Here is a 19,211-nt window from a genome sequence, read left to right as displayed (position 1 = left end):
AAGCCATGTCACAGTTTAAGCAGATGACTCAGCATACCTAAGGGGCACCCTTGGCTCAGCTCCTGCCAGTTGAGTAGATACAGCTCTTAGGAGCATTACTTCCTCCTCAGTTTCATGCATTCCCACAGCATTTCATGCCCCAAACAGCATCATCACCTCAACCAGAATTCGGTTAAGCTGAAGCGGTTTCATTTTTGCTGAGTATTACTCCTGGCTAAACCAAGCGGAGCTTCCTGTCGCAGTTACCAGTGAACACAAGCAAAGCCTATTTAGTGCTAAGCTTAACACTACAGCAGCTCTTCAGAGCCAAAACAAACTCAGGCTTGCCAACTGACCTGCTCATGCAGATACAACTCTTGAGTAATCATTATTTATTCTAATAAAGAAAACACCATTTCATTAATTCTTTTAAAGACTCTTACTCCTTGATAATAACTTACACTTTTCTGAGAAAAAGTAACTTTTCTAAGAAAAAGTAACCACTTTTCTGTGAGACTGGTTCTGTGGTACATTAACCTCTGACACCTTGAAATTAAAAATAAATCAACAGCCTAAATTAAATTAACAGACAACAGTGAAGCAACTCCTAACTCATAAGGATTACCAGATACCCATAGTACAAGTCTGAACCTCCTCCATTCTTGTCTAGTGCCAAACAGACACATTTTTGCCAGTGTTTCACAGAACCTTTTTGTTTTCTACTCCAGTGGGCTCATTGTAATAAACAATATTTCTGAGGGCACTTAAGTAGCTTTCTTCTTTTCCCTAAGGAAATACTTAAAAAAGTCATGAATATCATTTTAGGGAAAAACTAACCTGACAACCTGTGGGAAGCCCTGACCAGCTAAAAGTAACGTGTTTTTCTTACAAGCACCCTGTACTGCCAATTTCTCGGTCCGCAGAAAGGGTAAATCACACTAGCAATGTTTTCCACATCCAGTTCCACAGAAAAACCTCTGAACAATTTTAAAGAGAGAGGGGAAGTCCATACCTGACCAAAGAAGAGAAGGCAGAAGAAGAAAGCTTCTTACCTGTGCCTGGGAAGCTCCATGAACAGCACATCCCATAAGGCCAGCAGAGTGTGTGTGTGTGTGTGCGACAGACGCGGGGCTTTTCCCTTCCTGTTTGCTCGGTGCCGGTCCCAGCAAACCCCGGCGGCAGCAGGGCCCGACTTCCTCATTGCGGCCGCGCGCATGCGTACTGCGGCGCACCCCGCGCACCGAGCGCGGCCCGAGCACGGAGCCGCACGGAGAAAGCCGCACCCCGCAGCACAAGCTGCACGGAACGCACATCCCAGCCCTCCCTGCAGTTAGCTGCCTTTAGGGTAAGAAAGCTCTCAAAAAAAGAAGCTAAGATAAAATTATGAACGTCATCAAAACTATGTCCCAAAGTAAGCGAAGCTCAGCTAATCACATTCAAGATCTACTTTCTTTTCTCCTCGGTAATTTTTCACTGCGAAAAAAAAGGGAGAAATTTATATAATTTCAGGCAAAAATCTCTTAATTGGTAGAGTCAGTGAAGTACCTTAGGAAAATGGGACCAGTTAAGGACAAGATGTTATTTCTTATTTGAAGCTTCCTGCCTAGTAACAACACAAAGAAAACAAGAAAACCAAACCTTCAACATCACAACTCCACCATGGTACCTCCCCAACAGAAGCTCTGAAAGCAATTTACAATGATTTAAGCTTCCCAACATCCTGTGGGGCAAGACCTCATATCTTCCCACAGAAAAAAAACTGGTGAATGAAGTTATTTATATGGTGTTTAACAGGAAAAACATGGAATGAAACCTAATATGTCATTTTCTTGACCCCTATTCTCACCCAACCATCATTAGGGTCATGAACATTAAAAGACAACACGTGTAGACAAAATCTAAATGTTCTTGCTCACATCCTCCAAAATATAAAACCTGCATGTGAATAAAATAATAAATTTCCAGGGAAGATATACAGAACCAGCTGGTTGATATTATACATCCCTTACAACTTACTTAAAAGAGGAAATTATATATATATATATATATATATATAATCTACCACCTAGACAATTTTTTCTACCAGTAGGTGATAAAGTCTAGGGAGTTGACAGCATACAACAGCTCTACAGAATGTTCCTTTCACTTCAAATTACAAGTTTTGCATTTGTCAATGAAAACTCTAACAGTAACACAATGATTAAATGAGTATTTAAAAAATAAAGGAAAACACAAACAGATTAATAGAAGAAAGGCAGAAGGCACTTGAAAAATTCACAGTAGTTTTCAGGACAGGTCAAATCCTCAAGAGCTCTTAACCCTGCTGCCAAGGAGGTAAGCCAATAATTTGCTTTTCCCAGAGAAAACATATGTTTGAAAAAATCCATGGCAAAGATAAAAAAGACAAACTTTTATAAGTCTTCAGATTCAATAGTACAGACAGACATTACCTCTCAGTGCCAGCTAGAGAAGCCACTACTCTTTCTTTCTCATTCCTTCCTAAGATATTCCAGCTGGACTGGTTGCATAGTTGTCCAAGCCGAAGTTTTAAACATAGATTTTTATTAATGAACACAGGTAGGCAGAAATGTGGGTGGACAGCAATTACACAACCAATACCTCATTTTAACTAAAGGCAACAAATCAGCCACACAACCAGCTTGTCTAAAATAACCCCAAGCAGTAGACTTGAGGAGGGGAAGGCAATTGGAGTGAGTAGTGGTCTGGATCACCCAGACCAGTATCATTCTTTTCCAGGCAGGAATAATCTACAGCTACCTGACAACTACTACTTACTCCAGGCATCTGGTAGATGAAAATGAAAAGGTGAGGAAAGGAGAGGGGCCTATCTTGGTGTCACTGCAGTGCCTTTATCCTCCTTAGTCATGAATCACTGCAAAGACCCAGCACAACTCAATGAAAAAGAAAGCATTGAAAAAACCAATCTAACAAAAAGATATCAAGTACTGCTTGCCACCCACTCAGAAACAGCTTTTCTCCCCACTTAATTCAGCAGCTCCAGTTCTGCTTTGATGTCAGTGACGCTCCAGCTACAATAACATTACAACTGCAATGTCAAACAATGAGACAGAAGGGAGACTGATAGTCTGGCTGGAGATACTGGTCAAAAACTGCTCAAAAAAGCCCTCTAACTTAAAATACAACCTTTAATTATCATCCCCCACCCTCTGCTCCCCAGCAAACTTATATAATACTGTCTCCAAAAGGAAAAAAATAATCTAGAAATGTTTCTTTTTTTGTAGTGTACTGTGAAAATAGTACTGAAATTTTTTTATTTGATAAACTTACAAGGCAAGAATCGAGCAACAGTCTGAACTTCCTCCCCACCTCCTTCCCCTTATGTCCAAGTGTTGGCATTACACTTGTCACTCTCCTATTTATTTGTTTTCAAACTGACTGACAGACTTAAAAACCCCAAACCTTATATGACAAAAATTCCAGGTGCAATAGTAAGGAGATGCTGAAATATACTGTAAGAGCAGTATTAAGTGAATAGAAATGCTACTGCCCAGCATAGGCAATAAAAAGCTTCTACTTCATTGTTATTGAAGTGTAAAATGGAAATGTAAAATTCTATTTTATGAAGAACTCCATAGGTATTCAGAAAATATTTTCAGTGTCCACCTGATAACTTAAGTCTCAGGACTTCTTTATAGTGTTTTCTTCTTGCTTCTCATTTCTGTGATTGGGAGATGGCTTTTCTTGTAACTGTAGATGTCACCCTCATTTTAAAACAGATGTCAAACAGCTTCACGTTCATAACATATAACTGCTGTTTACATAACTACTCTCTAATAAAACCTCAGTTATTCTATTTACCTTCAAAGCAATTTATTTTGGAAGACTGCATTTAAACATCAAATCTTTTAATAAAAGCAGAAAGTCAATAGCAGTAAAAACTAATGAATTTCTTAACAAAACTACCAATGTAGTTGCTTGCTTGCCTGCCTGTTTAATGTACAAGTTCATTTTAAACATCATCATCACAAGAAGGGCTATTTTTTCCTATGTTACATACAAAGCCACCTTTAGACTACTGCAATGTTATTTCAAAATGCAATGGAGCACCTTGTTTTCATGGCACATATATTTTATCATAGTGAGAGTTCACAATGGCAAAGAATATTTTTCTCACCCTCTGAGCATTATTGTATTTCTATCCATTACACTGTTGACCCAAAGATTTTGATACAGAATTACTGAACTATATCACCTTCAATAAATCAGATCCTCTACTTCAGGCTGTTCAGTCAAGCATGTGATACCATTTCTGCATTAAGATGAAAGGGTATGGCACCATCAGCTTCAGAGAAAAGATGCCCATTTACAAACAACGTGCACAGCAAAAGGCTTTTGTGCCCACTACAACACAGCAGTCTTACCAAAAAGTTGAGGCAGGCAGCCTGAGGAGTTGCTAAGAGAAGATATCCAGGTTGTCCTCATTTCTCTCCCAGATCAGTCAAGTCTAGCTGCTAAGAGAACTGTTAAACATTAATTAAACAAGTGCCCCTGTAGCCAAGAAGGCCAAAGGTATTCTGGGATGCATTAGGAAGAGCACTGCCAGCTCTTCCAGGGCTGATCCCAACCCCTCTGCCCAGCCCTAGTGAGACCCATTGGGAATGCTGCATCCAGGTCTGGGCTACTCAGGACAGAGAGACCTGGAGCTCCTGGAGCAGGTCCAGCAGGGGCTGAGGAGGTGAGGAAGGGCGTGGAGCAGCTCTCCCGAGGGCCCTGTGGCTGTTCAGCCTCAAGAGCAGACCCAGCTGAGAGGGGCCCTCATCCCCCTGGTCCCTGTGTGCAGGGAGGGCTCAGAGCAAGGACCAGGCTCTGTCCCTGGGGCCCAGCAATGGGACAGGAGACCATGGGCAGAAATGGATGCCCAAGGAAGAACTTCTTTCCTGTGCAGGGACCAAGCACTGGAACAGAGACCAGAGAGGCTGTGGAGTCTCTCTCACTTTATTCCAGAGCTGTCAGGACACAATCCTGTGCCATGTGCTCTGGAATGACCCTGCTTGAGCAGAGAGGTGGGACCCAATGACCCACTGTGGTCCCTTCCAACCTGATCCATTCTGAGTCTCTGAAAATACCCAAACTGTAAACAAAGAGCAAATCCCAGCCACTACCTACAAGCATGATACTTCAAATGAGATTAAGCACAGCAGCAATAGAATGTAATCTCTCCAAAAAAACTAATATGAGCTAACCACCATATCCTTATGATGATCCAAGCACTCAGACTCATATTTGCATTCTACAACCAAGGAAGGCAGATACTGAAACTTCATCTATTTAGCATTTCCAGTGCATTTTAAGACACAGGCATAGAGCAGGGCAAGTTTAAGCTACTTCACAGAAAGTACTCTCCATGCTCATGCTTCACCCCTGCTAAGGACCTAAGCCTATCCACATCAAATCCTCTTCCTTCTCACATTTGCTTCTAAAAGGTTACAAAAGATGTTCCAGATCTGTTAAATGGTTAAGAAGTCCTGGAAACAAGGGAAAAGATGTGGGAAGCACAGAAGAAGGAACTTCAAGGCAGACACTTTTAGCATCAGTAGACTTGTCAAGTTCTTAGGTGTAGTTTCAGAAGCAGCTTATTTGGGCACAACCAGAGCAACACAGACTCTTAATGCATTTCTTCATTAATGGAAGACATCTTGAAAGCACTGACTAAATTTTAACTAGCTACCTAAATGCTATTCAGCAATCCTAACAGTAAGGATGACTACACTAACAGCTTGGAATGATGAGAGTAGGTGAAACGGGATAAGGAATATGAGCAACAATTAGTGGAATTGTTACTCTACACTAAATCCACACCAAAATTATCTCGTTTCAAAACCAATGCTAGATTGAAGCAATGCTTAACAGTGCAAGTTATGCAAATACAGTCAAAGGCATCCTTTCAGCTCACTGCAGTAACAGCACTGAGTGAAGCACTGTGCAGAGAATGCTCTAGCAGTCCAAACTCACATCGCCTTAGCACCCCTAGAACCTAGCTGCAAATAAGGAAGCAATTGTAAATGCTACAATAGTTGATACAAAAATAGCTTACAGGGCCCAAACAAAACCAGATATACTTCTTTGTTGAGTCCTGTAATAGGTTCACTTGCAATAATAGCAGGAATATTACTCATCTGTGAAACATATGTTCGTTATCTTATTCTACCTGTTTTCATGACAGAGACTGCAATTGTGTTCTAATAACACAACCTAATCTACACTACAGCTCTGGAGTCATCCAAGGTCAAGAGGCAGCTGTGGCAGAAATGGCACTGAGCCTGGAGAATTCCAGCTCTCTTGTTAACAATTGCATAAATAAAAAATTAGCTAGTCAATGCACTAGACAAGATTTTCTCCACAACTCTAACAGATTTGATGTAAAAACCCAAACAATATTCAGCACTGACAAGTCTGCTCAAGACTTTTAGGGAGTGTTAAATTACCATTCACACAGGGCTTAGTCTTTAAGTAGCAGCAGGAGAGGTCACACAACTGTTGCTGAAAAGCAGGTTAATTCAGGTACGTCTGACTCAGAATGTAATTGAGCCTCACTTGCTTTAAATGATACTGGCAGCCGGTGATTCAATTTGTAGCACTGCTAAAAAAAGCAGTTCCAGAGGCCAAAAATAGCCAGGGGCAAGGTACTCCTTTTGAATTAGACTTTTCATGCAACCTTCAATTACATGAAAAAAATCCCATCCTTAAATATTTTGCAGCCTTTGTGTCAGTCTCAACTTCTAGATTTATAAAAATAGAATATTTTCTTTACAGCTTGACAACATCATTAGAAGTTGTGTTAGTTTAACACAACCTGGCTTTTAGTGGGGGTGGAGGAAGCCACAGAGGTTGCTTCTGAAATAGAAGCTCCTCGAAATTTCTATGTCCAGCAGAGCCAATTCCTAAAGGCTCTGACGATGGACATATTGGCTGGCCCAATTAGGAAGTCAGCAATGCCTCTATGATGACATATTTTAAAAGAAGAAAGGGAACTCAATTCCTCTTTCTTCCGCCTCTCTGAGGGGTGGTGAGGGGGCCCACTGGGTCCGTGCAGCCATTGGGGCCGTGCTGCTGGGGGGACCATCCCAGCACCATGAGCAGCCATGTGGCCGGGGCCAGCAGCGGGAGCAGCCGCGCAGCCAGGACCGCGTGGTCAAAATCGGCACGGCACCACACGACCGCTGCCATCTTGGCGTGGCTCACAATGAACTTCACTTGCTTAGCTGCTTTTAGCCAGCCATGCTGCAAGCAGAAGGGCAGAAGCAGCTTTTCTTTTTTGGTGCCCCACATGGGAAAGGCACTGAGTGGAATCGAAGGTTCGACACGGTGCCAGGCAGCAGTGAGAGCCATGGTGAGCAATTCCCGGTGCACTCCCTGCATGGAATCAACCTTTGAGCGCTGCAGAACTCTATAAAAACTTTACAGCTTATAGAATTTGAGAAGAAAGGAACCTACGGACACCAACTCTCTCCCAAGACATAAAAAAGGAAAAGGTGAAGACATGTGAGGAGAACAACATGGCGATACTAATGTCGGTGGAAAGGAGGGAGGTGGAGGAGGTGCTCCAGGCATCGGAGCTGAGATTCTTCTGCAAGCCATGGTGAGGACTGTAACACAACAAACTGTTTCCCTGTAATTCATGAAGTGCATGAGGGAGATGCAGAATTCACCCATGGTCAGTGGAAAAATAAGGTGCTCACACCAGAGCGTGTGGATGCTGAAAAGCTGTAATCTAGTGAGAAACTTGAAGAGAGACAGAGAGAACCCTTGCTGCCAGAGACAGAGGAAGAGGACCCTTGCTTTTATACTAGAACAGCTCATCCTTAAACACTGCACACCACAAACTAAATGGCCCACAAGAAACACTTGTGGGAAGCCTGCTCTGCCCGTGGGAGGGACTCACGTTGCAGCACATTGGGCAGGACTGCTACTTGTGAAAATCAGAACCACGTTTGTTAAGTTCACAGAGGATGGTCTCCTGTGGGAAGGACCCTCCAGCACAACAGAAGAGACTTCTTCCCCTAAACAAACTAAAGAAAAGATTTTCAGAACAGACAAACTGACTATAAACCCCATGTTTTGTCTCCTTGTGCTGTCAATGACAAGAAAAGAAGAGCTGTGGGGGTGAAGGTGTTCTAAAGGTTTATTTTAGTTCTCTATATCCTCTTTTAATTCCGTTAATAAATTTTCCTTTATATCTTTTAATTTTTGAGCCTGTTTTGCCCTTAGACTGTTTTCTCCTAATCCTTATCTCACCCCATGAGCCTTTTAGTTGCTCTTTCCCCCTCTCTTCTGCTCAACTACAGCAGAGGAGAAAAAGTGAATAGGTTTTTTTGGGTGGTTTATTTTTTGTGGGTACCTGGCTTCTAGCCAACGTCAAACCCATCACAAAATTACCCACAGTTTTAGTGAGTGGTAACAAAAGGCTCAAGTCTCAGTGTTTCCATTAAACACCTACTCTTACACCAGTAACAAACATTTCAAGCTTAACCACAAAAAATGAAAGCTGTTGCCTTATATTTCTTTTTTTAATAGAGCAAACAACATGAGATAGTCATGTGTAAGAGAAAAAAACCCAACCCCCAACATCTCAATGATCTTCCTACCAGTAATGAATAAGAAGTTTGTTTACTTATTTTTTGTAGGAGCCTGAATTCAACTGGGAAAAAGAATATCCTACATGTTCTTATGAAGAGGTTTTGAATTATAATCCTACTTAGAAAAATTTGAAGTTACCTAACTTGAAAATCATTCAATCAAGAAGGCAAAATGCAATAATCCTGGGAGTAATCTATTAAAAATCCAGTGCCAACTTGATGAATTTTGGTGCTTATGACTTTTAAGTTCTCCTCCAAACAGGGAATGTTGTCTTTCAAAAGGAAGTCCTCTTACTTACTGCTTACTTTGCATGAGACTTATTCTAAATGGAGCAGTCCACAAAGAATTTTTCTCATTCCCAGTCTTCAAAGATATATTCATCTCTAAGAACACATTACAACTATATTATTGCAGTATCAGCAACCAGAAGGATGTAAAATAAAAAATACATGGAATACAATCTCACAAACTACTGCCAGAGTTGTGTTACTAAAACGTACAGAGATCTCCATGGCATGCTGAACCAGCTTAACTCCTTCAAAGCAAAGGGTAAACTTGCACTAATGAACTTTACCCACAGAAAATGAGACTTGACTCAAGGAAAACTAAGATATTGGACTAGATAAGGCTTATCTAGCCCAGTATCTTAAGACAAGACTGAAATATGCTCAGAAAGAAAATAACAGTAGCAGCAAAATCAAGCAACTCTGTACTTCATTTGGGTGACTTAACTTCCATGAGCAATCTCCTTGAAGTAGTGACAGCTCTCCATGAGATTTCAATAGGCATTGTCCCAGACTGCCATGAGACTCCCAAGTGTTTGGGCCTTACACACCCTGACTGCAATGCCACCTTGTCCAGTACCTTGAGAGTACAAAGTACATCTGATCGATGTTTTACAGTTATGGCACACATGGACGACTCAGAAAGATCCTTCCATTTTTCAAATTTCCTATTTTTAAGAGTCTTAAAAATAGAACTCAGCTGCCCATCACACCACTGTTACTGCAGCCCAAGCCATGACAAATGACAAGCCAGCCATGCACAGCCAATACTTGCACGATTTGATAATTTAAATTTCCTCTGCCTTGTGCTGTGTAAGTCTGGTTAAGCAGCAGATATCCAAATATATGATAAGGCACAGGAAAGGAAAACTAGGCATTGACACTCTTACCACCCATGCAGTTCCTTTACACATATTCCTGTATTCAGTCACTTGCTGTTTTTGGAATAACAGCAATGACAGTATGCTAAAACCTAATGACAAACCATTCAAAAGAGAAAATTCTAAAAATGGGTAAGCCAGAGGCAGCTGGAATAGCACTAGTGTATCCCTCATAACTTGCACTGGGAATTATTCAGCAAGGAAAACCTTAACAACAAAGTATTTAAATGTATTTATTAGCATACTCGAGTCACTGGATTTCCATAGGCTTACTGTCCATTTTTATTCTGTAATGACAACTCACATAGCAGCTTGTCACATCACCACTGACTATTCCCACTTCTCAAAAGCTACACCAAGTTTCTGAAATTACATTAATGAATTATCAGATGTGCTTGAAGGAAAGGATTGCTGCCACTCACTTCCCTGTCCTAAAGGCTCCCAATTACTGTCATATAAACTGGTAAATAAGCAAGGGCTTTTTCTCCCTTTTGTCCTCTCCTGGGGAAGGACAAGCTACATTTTTATTTATCAGGTGAATGAATACCTGTATTAGTCATAGGAAGACACTGCAGAAGGTTGGGTTTTTTCTTTTCAACTGAGATTTTAGTTAAAATATACCTGTGACTATTTTAATACCTGTGAGTAATCCTGACTCCACACCCCTTTCCTCTCCTGTAGTAATGTGACAGCCACATCATCACATCCTCAAATGCCAATACCAAGGATTTCTGTGGAAGCCTTTCCTCCTGGTATGTCCTGAAATCACCCACACCATGGCCAAGCTTCAATTTGACAGAGCTCAGGTTCTCTTCTCAACCGATCTAGTGAATCTAAAAACTCACATCAAAACTGCTGTGAGCACAGAATTCTCTTCAGAAATACACCCACAGACATCCCTACCCCGCCCCTGAGTGCTATTTTGTTAGAAGCGTTTGACAGAAAAGTTCCACTGAGAAAGGAGTGACCAGAAAAGCTTACTACAGATCTGTTTGCTGAAGTCATGTAAATCCTCAGATTTACAGAAAATCAGGAGGGAAATACTGCATTTCTATGAACTACAGTGCAGATGTTGACACTTAGGTTATTTTGCCTTAACTGATTAATTTCCAATACTCCTGGTAAACCAATGAATGTTAAAAGAAAAAAAAAAGACTGAAAGCTACTTGCCAGTGTTGATACCATCTTATTAGTCCTATTTTTATTTTCCCCTTTTGCAAATGCTACAGAAATGAGAAAGAACATCATGCATTAAGGACAGATTAAAATTTTGCCAAGTTTCCCCCCACTAAGAATATATTCTGCAAAAATCACACTGCTCAGAGAGAAGATAAAGTCTTAAGTCTAGTAATAATTAGAGAAAAGGGGTAAATTCAGTGTAACTTAAGGAATTTATTGTGATTGGCAACCAAGTGGGCTGTGCCTTTTTGCTTTCCACTTAAGGTGTTTGAGAGCTTTGTGCACAGCCTTTCACTTCATTATTTTAATAAAAATCAGAACTTGCACTCCAACAGAACTTTCATGCCTACAGGCAGGTCACCACTAAAATGCTAAGCAGCATCACTGAAGGGAAAACCAAAAAGCTCAATTTCCCAATGCATTTTGGCATGAGTTAGAACTTGGTTATCCCATGTACCTCCACTCTCATACTGTTATCAACAGGGAACCTCTTCTAAAAAAAGAGATGATTTAGAGAGTTTCCAAACACAGCCAACTCTTACTTTGAACACCTTTGCTGTGCACTGAAATTATTCATGTCCCTGAAGATTCTTAACACAAATATATCCTTAAAATGGCATAAAATGTTCAGAAGACAAAACCAGATGGAATCAAAGTGAGATGTCTTCAAACCAAGAAACGGCTTTGTAAAAACTACAAAACAGTGGACAAGCAGCATTAAAAGGTAGCAAGAATGAGGTATATTCAGCTAGCATGATTTAATACAGCACAAGTACAGGAAACTAACAATCCACACAGGTTAGAAAGCCCAGAAGACAATCCTGCAGGCTCACATCTCTTCAATAGACTCTGACAATAGCTGGCAACAAACAGTTACATTTTAAATAGTCTGGTCTACTCCAAACAACCAAAGTCTAAGCAATTCTCACTGCCCTGAATAACATTTTCTTTCCACTGTTATGATTCACTTACAAAGAAGTTACAGTGTCAACCTTCTATCCATAAGGCCTGGTTTAAACAACGAAGACTAACATTCAATTTGACTATATGTTTTGCAGCATTAATAAGGTTTCCTTTTTAATTAATTCTACAGGAGGCCTTCTAACACAATTAAATGACAGAATGACTCACAAAACAGGAAGGACAGCCTGAGTGCCTTTGGTTTAACTAACCCAGTCCATCTCATCAGGCCAGTTTAGCCTAACTTATTTTTATCTTTCTCCACGTCTCCCTTCAAATTTACAGCAACAAGGTGGTCACAATGCTCCCTAACTTCTCATCAGTTCCAGAGGAAGCAGTGATGTTTCAACAGTCCTCAGTAAATTCTAAGAACAAGGAGTACCACAGGTTGCTCCATTATCCAAATCACTACTCTGCAACTCTGAAATATAAAGTAATGAAACTAAAAGGCAATAAGCCATCTCTGTTACCTGCATTAGCTGGCTGAATTGATGAGTGGAAGAAAAAGAGAGAATACCAGAGAATGAAAGATCATTAAAGAGAACAGGAGAGGTAAAGATAACCATGCATCCAGGAAAAAAAAGTCCTACAAAGAAAACAGAGCACTTTAGCAAGCAAAGAGATAAAGACTCCTTAGAGAAAAGTTATTTCAAGTCTGGAAAGGTACATCAGAGAGTGCTATTTCCTTTAATTGCTTTACTAATTTATGAGACTTTGCCCTGTTCTCATCTATTTCTGATCCAAAACCCACATCCCCTCAAAACAAGCAAGACCAAGAATTACTGTCCTTCAGAGCTGCTAAATAAGAGCAAGCCATTTCCCAGCTTCCAAAACTTTCTGGATTTTGTCTACCCTTACAATGACTAACAACGATGCAGGTGCTAGTGACAATTCCTGCATGATGATAAACAGCTATTTATCAAGAGCTTTCCAATGAGATGAATTAGTTCATTAGGGGACTGGTGATTTGGTATGAAGCCCCACAGACATGTCTAGGACCAACTTCCCAGATGCTATGTTAAACAAACAATTGCTCCAGCAGAGCTCAAGAAACACATATGCAACATCATGAACAGCTGTGAAGACTTTTCACTTGTAGAGGGTTGGGGCTGAGATTTGCTTCACAATTCCTACTCTTCCTTCCATACATAGATTGTAAAGCAGGACAGCATGTTGCTATTTCCTATGTCCTCAAACCACCTCAATCTGTGGCACAAAACCCAAGCTTTATTTTCTTACAATGAAATAGGAATTTTAAATTGTGACACACCACAAACAGAGATGATTGCTTCACTGGACTCATAAGCAGATTTTTCAAGATTTCATTAGCATAATGTTCACTTATAAAGGCAGGGGAACTTTTTCTACTAAGCCTCTCAGAGAACAGCTTATATCCAGAAAGGTGAGATTTAATGATCATTAGGCCTGTGTAACTGCCAGAATCATTAATGGTCATTAAATAATGTTTATGCAACATGCCACAATTGAGGAATGCCACATAAGCTAATCAAACTCACTTTCTACAATTTGCTTTACAATTTGGTTTCCATTAATTTCAAGGTCTCTCCTTCAGTTCTTGCATCTTAGCACAGAACTGAAAAAAAAAAAAAACCCACACAGGACAAAACACTTTATCTTGTTGTACTGTGAGCGGCTGGATAATAAAGCCCTAACAGTTCCATTTGTTGTTGTAACATCAAATAGCACCTCAAGGACTTCCATTCTAAAGTGGTAACAAAAGGACTGGAGGTGGAAGGAGAACAAGATGAAAGAATGTGACTTACAGGAAAAGTAAGTCAACAGTAAGAGTTTTCTTTCAGTCACTTTTCAAGGGCATTTATATTACACAGTGACCGTGGTAAGACACAGAGAAGTTACTAATTCAAACACAGTTGCTACAGAAAGTGAAGAGTGCCATGTCATTATGAGTAACGTTTACTCTAAAAACAAAGCAGGGAGAAAGTTAAATGCTACCAGGAGTGTTCCACAGAACTTGGTTCATTAACAAGCAGGTAATTAAGACCATCCTCCATGGCGTGAATTTCAATTCATTCCCTTTGTAATACCTTCCCTGAACCTTACTCCTTTAGCCCTAAAGACAGCACTTAATTTTGAGCTGGAGACCAACACTGGCTGACACAATTTATCAAAAATATTTAGTTGCAAGTCTCTGAAAACCTCCAATGCACAGCAAAGAGGTGAGATTCCTGCACACTCTAGTAGATGTCTCCTTCCTAGCAAGGAAGTTAAAAGTTGTAGTTAAAAACCCTTCCAACTTGCTCACTATCTGAACTAAACTCTAGTAGATGTCTCCTTCCTAGCAAGGAAGTTAAAAGTTGTAGTTAAAAGCCCTTCCAACTTGCTCACTATCAAGTGCTCAAAATGAGTTCAGGAGAAAGTGCTGAGAAGACCTTAGATCCAAGCTATAAACATTCCTGCTCCATCAGCTGATCAACCAGCTTTTTGTTAACAACAACAGATTTAAAAGCAACCATACCTCAACTTTCAAAGCTTATCCTCACAGGGTCTAGTAAACACGGAAGCATCCTGAAAAATAATTACATTTGGAATGTCCAGATTTTTATTTAAGATTAACAGCCTGCTTTGAAAGAGTGTTTAATTAGACAACTTTAAAAACACCTATTAAGCTGGAATAGCAGAGAGATTAGACCAACCAGACTTTCCATATTAAAACAAAAAACAAACTAAAATAAACAAGGAACCACCTGTGAGATCTCATTTTCCCAAGCTAGCACACTTCAGCTACACCAAACACTTTGTTTCTTTAGTTCTCTTGTACCTGAAGCAGTCCTGTCTCAGATCAATATAATATGCACACCACAAACACCAGAAAAATCAGTAATTGGAAATTAATACTTCAAAAAGTGGTTTTGCAAGCAATCTGTAGTGAGAGGGGTCTATTCAGCAAGAGGCAAGAACAACACGTCCTTCTGGTGGTTTTAGTGACCATGGCTGGAAGGCATAACTGTCAATAAATCCTCCTGCTTCTGTAATATTGAATTCCAGGCTCACCACAGTGTTCCCTGACACAAACACTCTCTTCTGGGTTCTTTGTATCAAATTACATGGCAACTCTGTCACAATCTATGTGAAGCAAGTGAAAGATCTGCTCCTCCAGCAACACTTCCACCACTTTTCAGTTTAACTGCGTATCTTCCATTTCTTATGTAGCAGAAAAAGAAGAATCCTTTTGCGTGTCAAAACAATCCTCCTCACATCTCTCTCTCATACGAAGATTTTTGTCCACATTCCTAAAAATGTCTTCATTCTAACAAGGTAGCTTACATTGTAGCTCACATAGGCCTCTATCTACTTTGCACAATCAAGTGATAAAGAGAGATCTTATTCTCCATGCGATTTTTTAGGATTCCTAAAATACTTTTTTTTTTCCTTCCCTGGGGGAAGAACAGGTAACCTAGCATGTGGGGCAGAAGTTTTCATGTAAAAGTCTGCCTAGGATGTCCAGGTCCTTTTGTAAATGCATATATGCCCTGATGCATATTAGAAATCATCTCTACCCACTGAGGCTTCCCTTAGACCCCCTGCAGCTGCCTTCCTTCTCACTCCATTAGAAGGAATCCCAATGTGAGGCCAGCACACCCACCATACCTGCATGAAACACCCCTCTGCACTTTCTAACACAGAGCAGTGCACAACTGGTACTGCCCCTGACAACACACATTTACAGCTAATTATTTAGAATTCCTGCTATTTCTATCACCAGAATCTCCTTCTTCTCCAGCTGATAGCACCAAATATGATGCTACCATGGCGTAACAGGAAAGCTGTTTCCTCAAGCGCTCTAACCAGAAATTATTTTTATATCAGAAAAATCTATTTATAATAGGCCATCAGGACTTTTGCACCTTCTTACCCATTAACCCATTTCCACAAATAAAAAACCTCATTAGGAAATCAGTTAGCCCTTGGAAATCTAATACCATTTCAATTTTAACCATACTGGTAATGAAGAAAATGAGACTGATGCAAAAAGTAATGATCAAGAGATGCACATCTTCAGCAAAACAAGTGGTCAGCCTCAGTGATGGGAACTGCACCTAATTCTGGGCACACTGAGGAACCTGTGCTCAGAAAGGAAAGTAATATACCATAAGTAAACATTTGTGGTTTTCTTTCTCACCTAGCAGAGTCCCTAGACTTCATTACTGTAACAGAGCCTACATGGAATCTTGAAGGTCACACTGAAATTTCAGTTGGTGCAGTGTGTTTATATAATAATCTTTCACAATAGCAGCATATTATATCTTTATTCCTGTATGATAATGGTTTCCCACTTGTTACCTAGTACAGTCCAAGACACTAACTTCAAAACTACTAATTCTATGTTTTATCTGCCATGTACTTTGAGTCAGATTTGTTTTTTCTGGCCCACCAGCCAATGTTACTCGGGATGCTCCAGCAAACAAGCACCTGATTTACTGGGTGTGGGAAAAACCACCACAAAACCACACAGACTTTCATCTGCAAAATGATTCCATGAATCCATGGTGGGAGAGGAATTTTAAACAATGAGTGGGCTGTGCAAAAAAATACAAAGTTTTATAAAGGTCACCTGCTTGAAAGATACATTACAGTGGCTTTTCCATCACTATTCTGAGATTCCTGGGAAGTTTGGGAATCTACATGCAGGTGAGTTCTTTCCTTCTAATTCAGCTTTACATGTCACACCATTGGAAAGCTATGACTCCACAAGTTCTTTCAAATGGCTGAAACATTTTTTCCCCGGGTATCCAGCATGTAAACTGCAATTCTTGATGCAGAATGTAATAAAAAAAAGGTAATTATCCTTCGTATCACTACATATTACAGACTGGGAAAGGTCAATTTCCTAAGTATCATAAAACAACCTTTTACAGCACTAGTTAGTTAAGAGATAGAGATCCCAATTAAATGGGTGTCAGTTTTTGCCATCACTATGAAAGCTAGCTAGCATCAGTGCCACCCAAGACTTCTGAACCCCATACAAAGTAATTAAAGCATTATTTAATATACACTCACTGAATCTCAACTTCTGTGAAGCTTAATTCAACAAGATTGATAATGGTTCCACCCAGATTGCTGGTGAATCATTGGCAACACGTCAGAAGTTTCCAAAAGCATTCCTGCTCATTTCTCCTCAGCTTTAGCACAAGCGCTTTTATATAATAATACACACCTCAAGATGCCCCTGAATTAAACTCTGTGATATTAATGTCTGCAATTTCCACATTCATATATTCATCTCTTCACTGGAACATTAGTTTTTTAAATTATCAGCACACAACAATCCCATCAGAAATTTCTAAAATATTTTGCTTTAAATTAAGCTAGTTTGGATACAGAGTTGACAAAAAAAACCTCACAAAAACAAACAACAAAACACCAGAAACCATACAAGTTACTTCCCACTTATGTCAATGAAGGTTCCTGCTGCTCATAAGTGATTGACAAACTCAAGTCTCTGGTTGTCAAAACAAACTGCTCTGATGGTACCTGCCTTTCTAAATTTCCCTCCAAGCAGCCTGTCAAGCTGTCTGCTTTGACAGACCCTTTTCTAGGACAGGAAGGCAAAGCCACAAGCCATCACAGGGAAAGGAAAACGTGCCTGATAACGTCTGCTTCTATTTATGTTAGTGGGAACCATAACTTCATTATCAACCTTGTGTCTTAATGCACTGCAGAAAGCCACGGAGCTCCTGGTGAAGCTTAGAGACTGGCAATAATGTACCAGCTGCTCCTGAACACAGGTTATTTATACAGCCATGAAGTCCCACGTTAGCTTCATTGACTTCAAACGCAGCAATACAGACATTTATAGCTGACAAAATTAACCACCTCCACATCCTCATAAGCCTGGAAGAAGTAAGAAAATGCAAGTTTAGGAATACATTAACTTCTGCCTCAGAGTATTCCTGTATTATCTCACAATTCTATAACCAAATAATGTGAATAGAGCATAAATGCTGCATTTATCTTCCAGCAGAATCATTAAATGACAGCACTGCTACACCAGTTACAATGATTAAAGCAGCTCAGCTGCAATCCAGGTTACTTTGAACCTTTTAATTATTTTTGCAAATTTTTAATTTTTTCCCCCACTTCAGCCATTTTCAATATGGCAAAAAAACCACCGAAAACCGTAGCTTCTGCTGGAGGAAGAAATGATTTGTCACGCATACTTGACTAAAATGTAAAAAAATAAGATAAACACTCTGGACAAAAAGGCGTGCAGAGGTAAACAAAACACTCCCAGTTCCTAGGGGGAAAAACCAAAGCCTGCATCAGTTCCCTGCTTTAAAACAAGACAGACCTCACAATGGCTTTTGAAGACAAAACCTGACACCAGGACATTCCCGACCATCAAAGCAAATTAAATCCCAGCTACACCAACACCGCACCCCCGGCATGAAACCCTACCCACTCTGTGGGTGTAATCCAACAGCCAAAACAATGCCAGGGTGGAAAAACTAGTGCAAGGCAGGGAGATCCTGCGCGGTTTCCCCATCGTTTGTCCCCATGCAGAGGCAGCCGCGGCCACCTCGCTCTTCCCTCAGGCACGACAGACAAAAGAGCCACAACCCAGGGCGGAGAGGTGTCCCGGGGACGGGTAGGGCTCTATCATTGATTTCCCTCCGTCTCTGCTGTTCAACGCGACAGAGGGACGAATTTTCTCAAGGAGAGGCAGGCAGAGCCCCTGGAAAAAAACAACGACAGGCAGAGGGGGCACACAAAAGCCGCCTGTCCCTCGGCCGCCGCAGCCTGAGGCGATGCCGCCTCTCCCCACCCCCAGCCGGACCCAGTCGCTCTCGCCTCGCCCCCATCGGGCACAGCGAACCGCGGTCCCTCCCCGCCTGCCCGAGGCGTTCGGAAATCGAGCCCGGCCGGAGCCTGAGGCCTGGCGAGGCACAAAGTCACGGAATTGTTAGAAGTAGAAAGCACCTCTGGAGATCATCTCACCCCAGCGCCCGCCCCTCCGCCTCCTTTCTCGGCAAGGCGGGCAGAGCTCTCCCGCCCTATTGTTCCCCGCAGCCCGCGGCGGAGGCAGCGCACTCACCACGCGGGCCGGGCTTCCTGCAGCGCCCAGCGGCCCCCTCAGCTCCGGCACACCGGGGCTGCCACAGCGCCCTGCTGCTGCTCCTCCAGTAGTACACGCGGGCCCCGGGGCAGCGCCGCCATCGCCCGCCGCCACCCCGCTGCCACTCCGGCAGCGGCCATCTTGTGCGTCGACTGCTTCTCTCACCGCCGCCCGCCCACCTCCCTCCCTGCACCACCCGCCCCTTCCTGCGCC

The 19,211-nt window shown here is 41.4% G+C and overlaps 1 protein-coding gene across 3 annotated transcripts in view; it reads right to left on the bottom strand.

Moving 5' to 3' along the window:
* The window catches only part of RC3H1 (ring finger and CCCH-type domains 1), a 62,032-nt gene extending 42,907 nt beyond the window's left edge, over positions 1-19,125 (bottom strand). For 2 of the 3 annotated variants that reach the window (XM_039726274.1, XM_039726269.1), the window contains exon 1: positions 18,978-19,125. The gene's annotated coding sequence lies outside the window, so the exon portion shown is untranslated. Of the gene's footprint in view, positions 1-1,031; positions 1,306-18,977 lie in introns of those variants that run through there. The other variant, XM_039726270.1, reaches the window with a different exon arrangement.
* Positions 19,126-19,211: the final 86 nt, after the last annotated feature.

Source organism: Passer montanus, unplaced genomic scaffold (genome assembly GCF_014805655.1).
Source record: "Passer montanus isolate IOZ18808 unplaced genomic scaffold, ASM1480565v1 scaffold58, whole genome shotgun sequence".
In the NCBI taxonomy this organism is placed as follows: domain Eukaryota; kingdom Metazoa; phylum Chordata; class Aves; order Passeriformes; family Passeridae; genus Passer; species Passer montanus.
The sequence above is the reverse complement of the archived record's forward strand: the minus strand, read 5'-3'. Positions and strand labels throughout refer to the sequence as shown.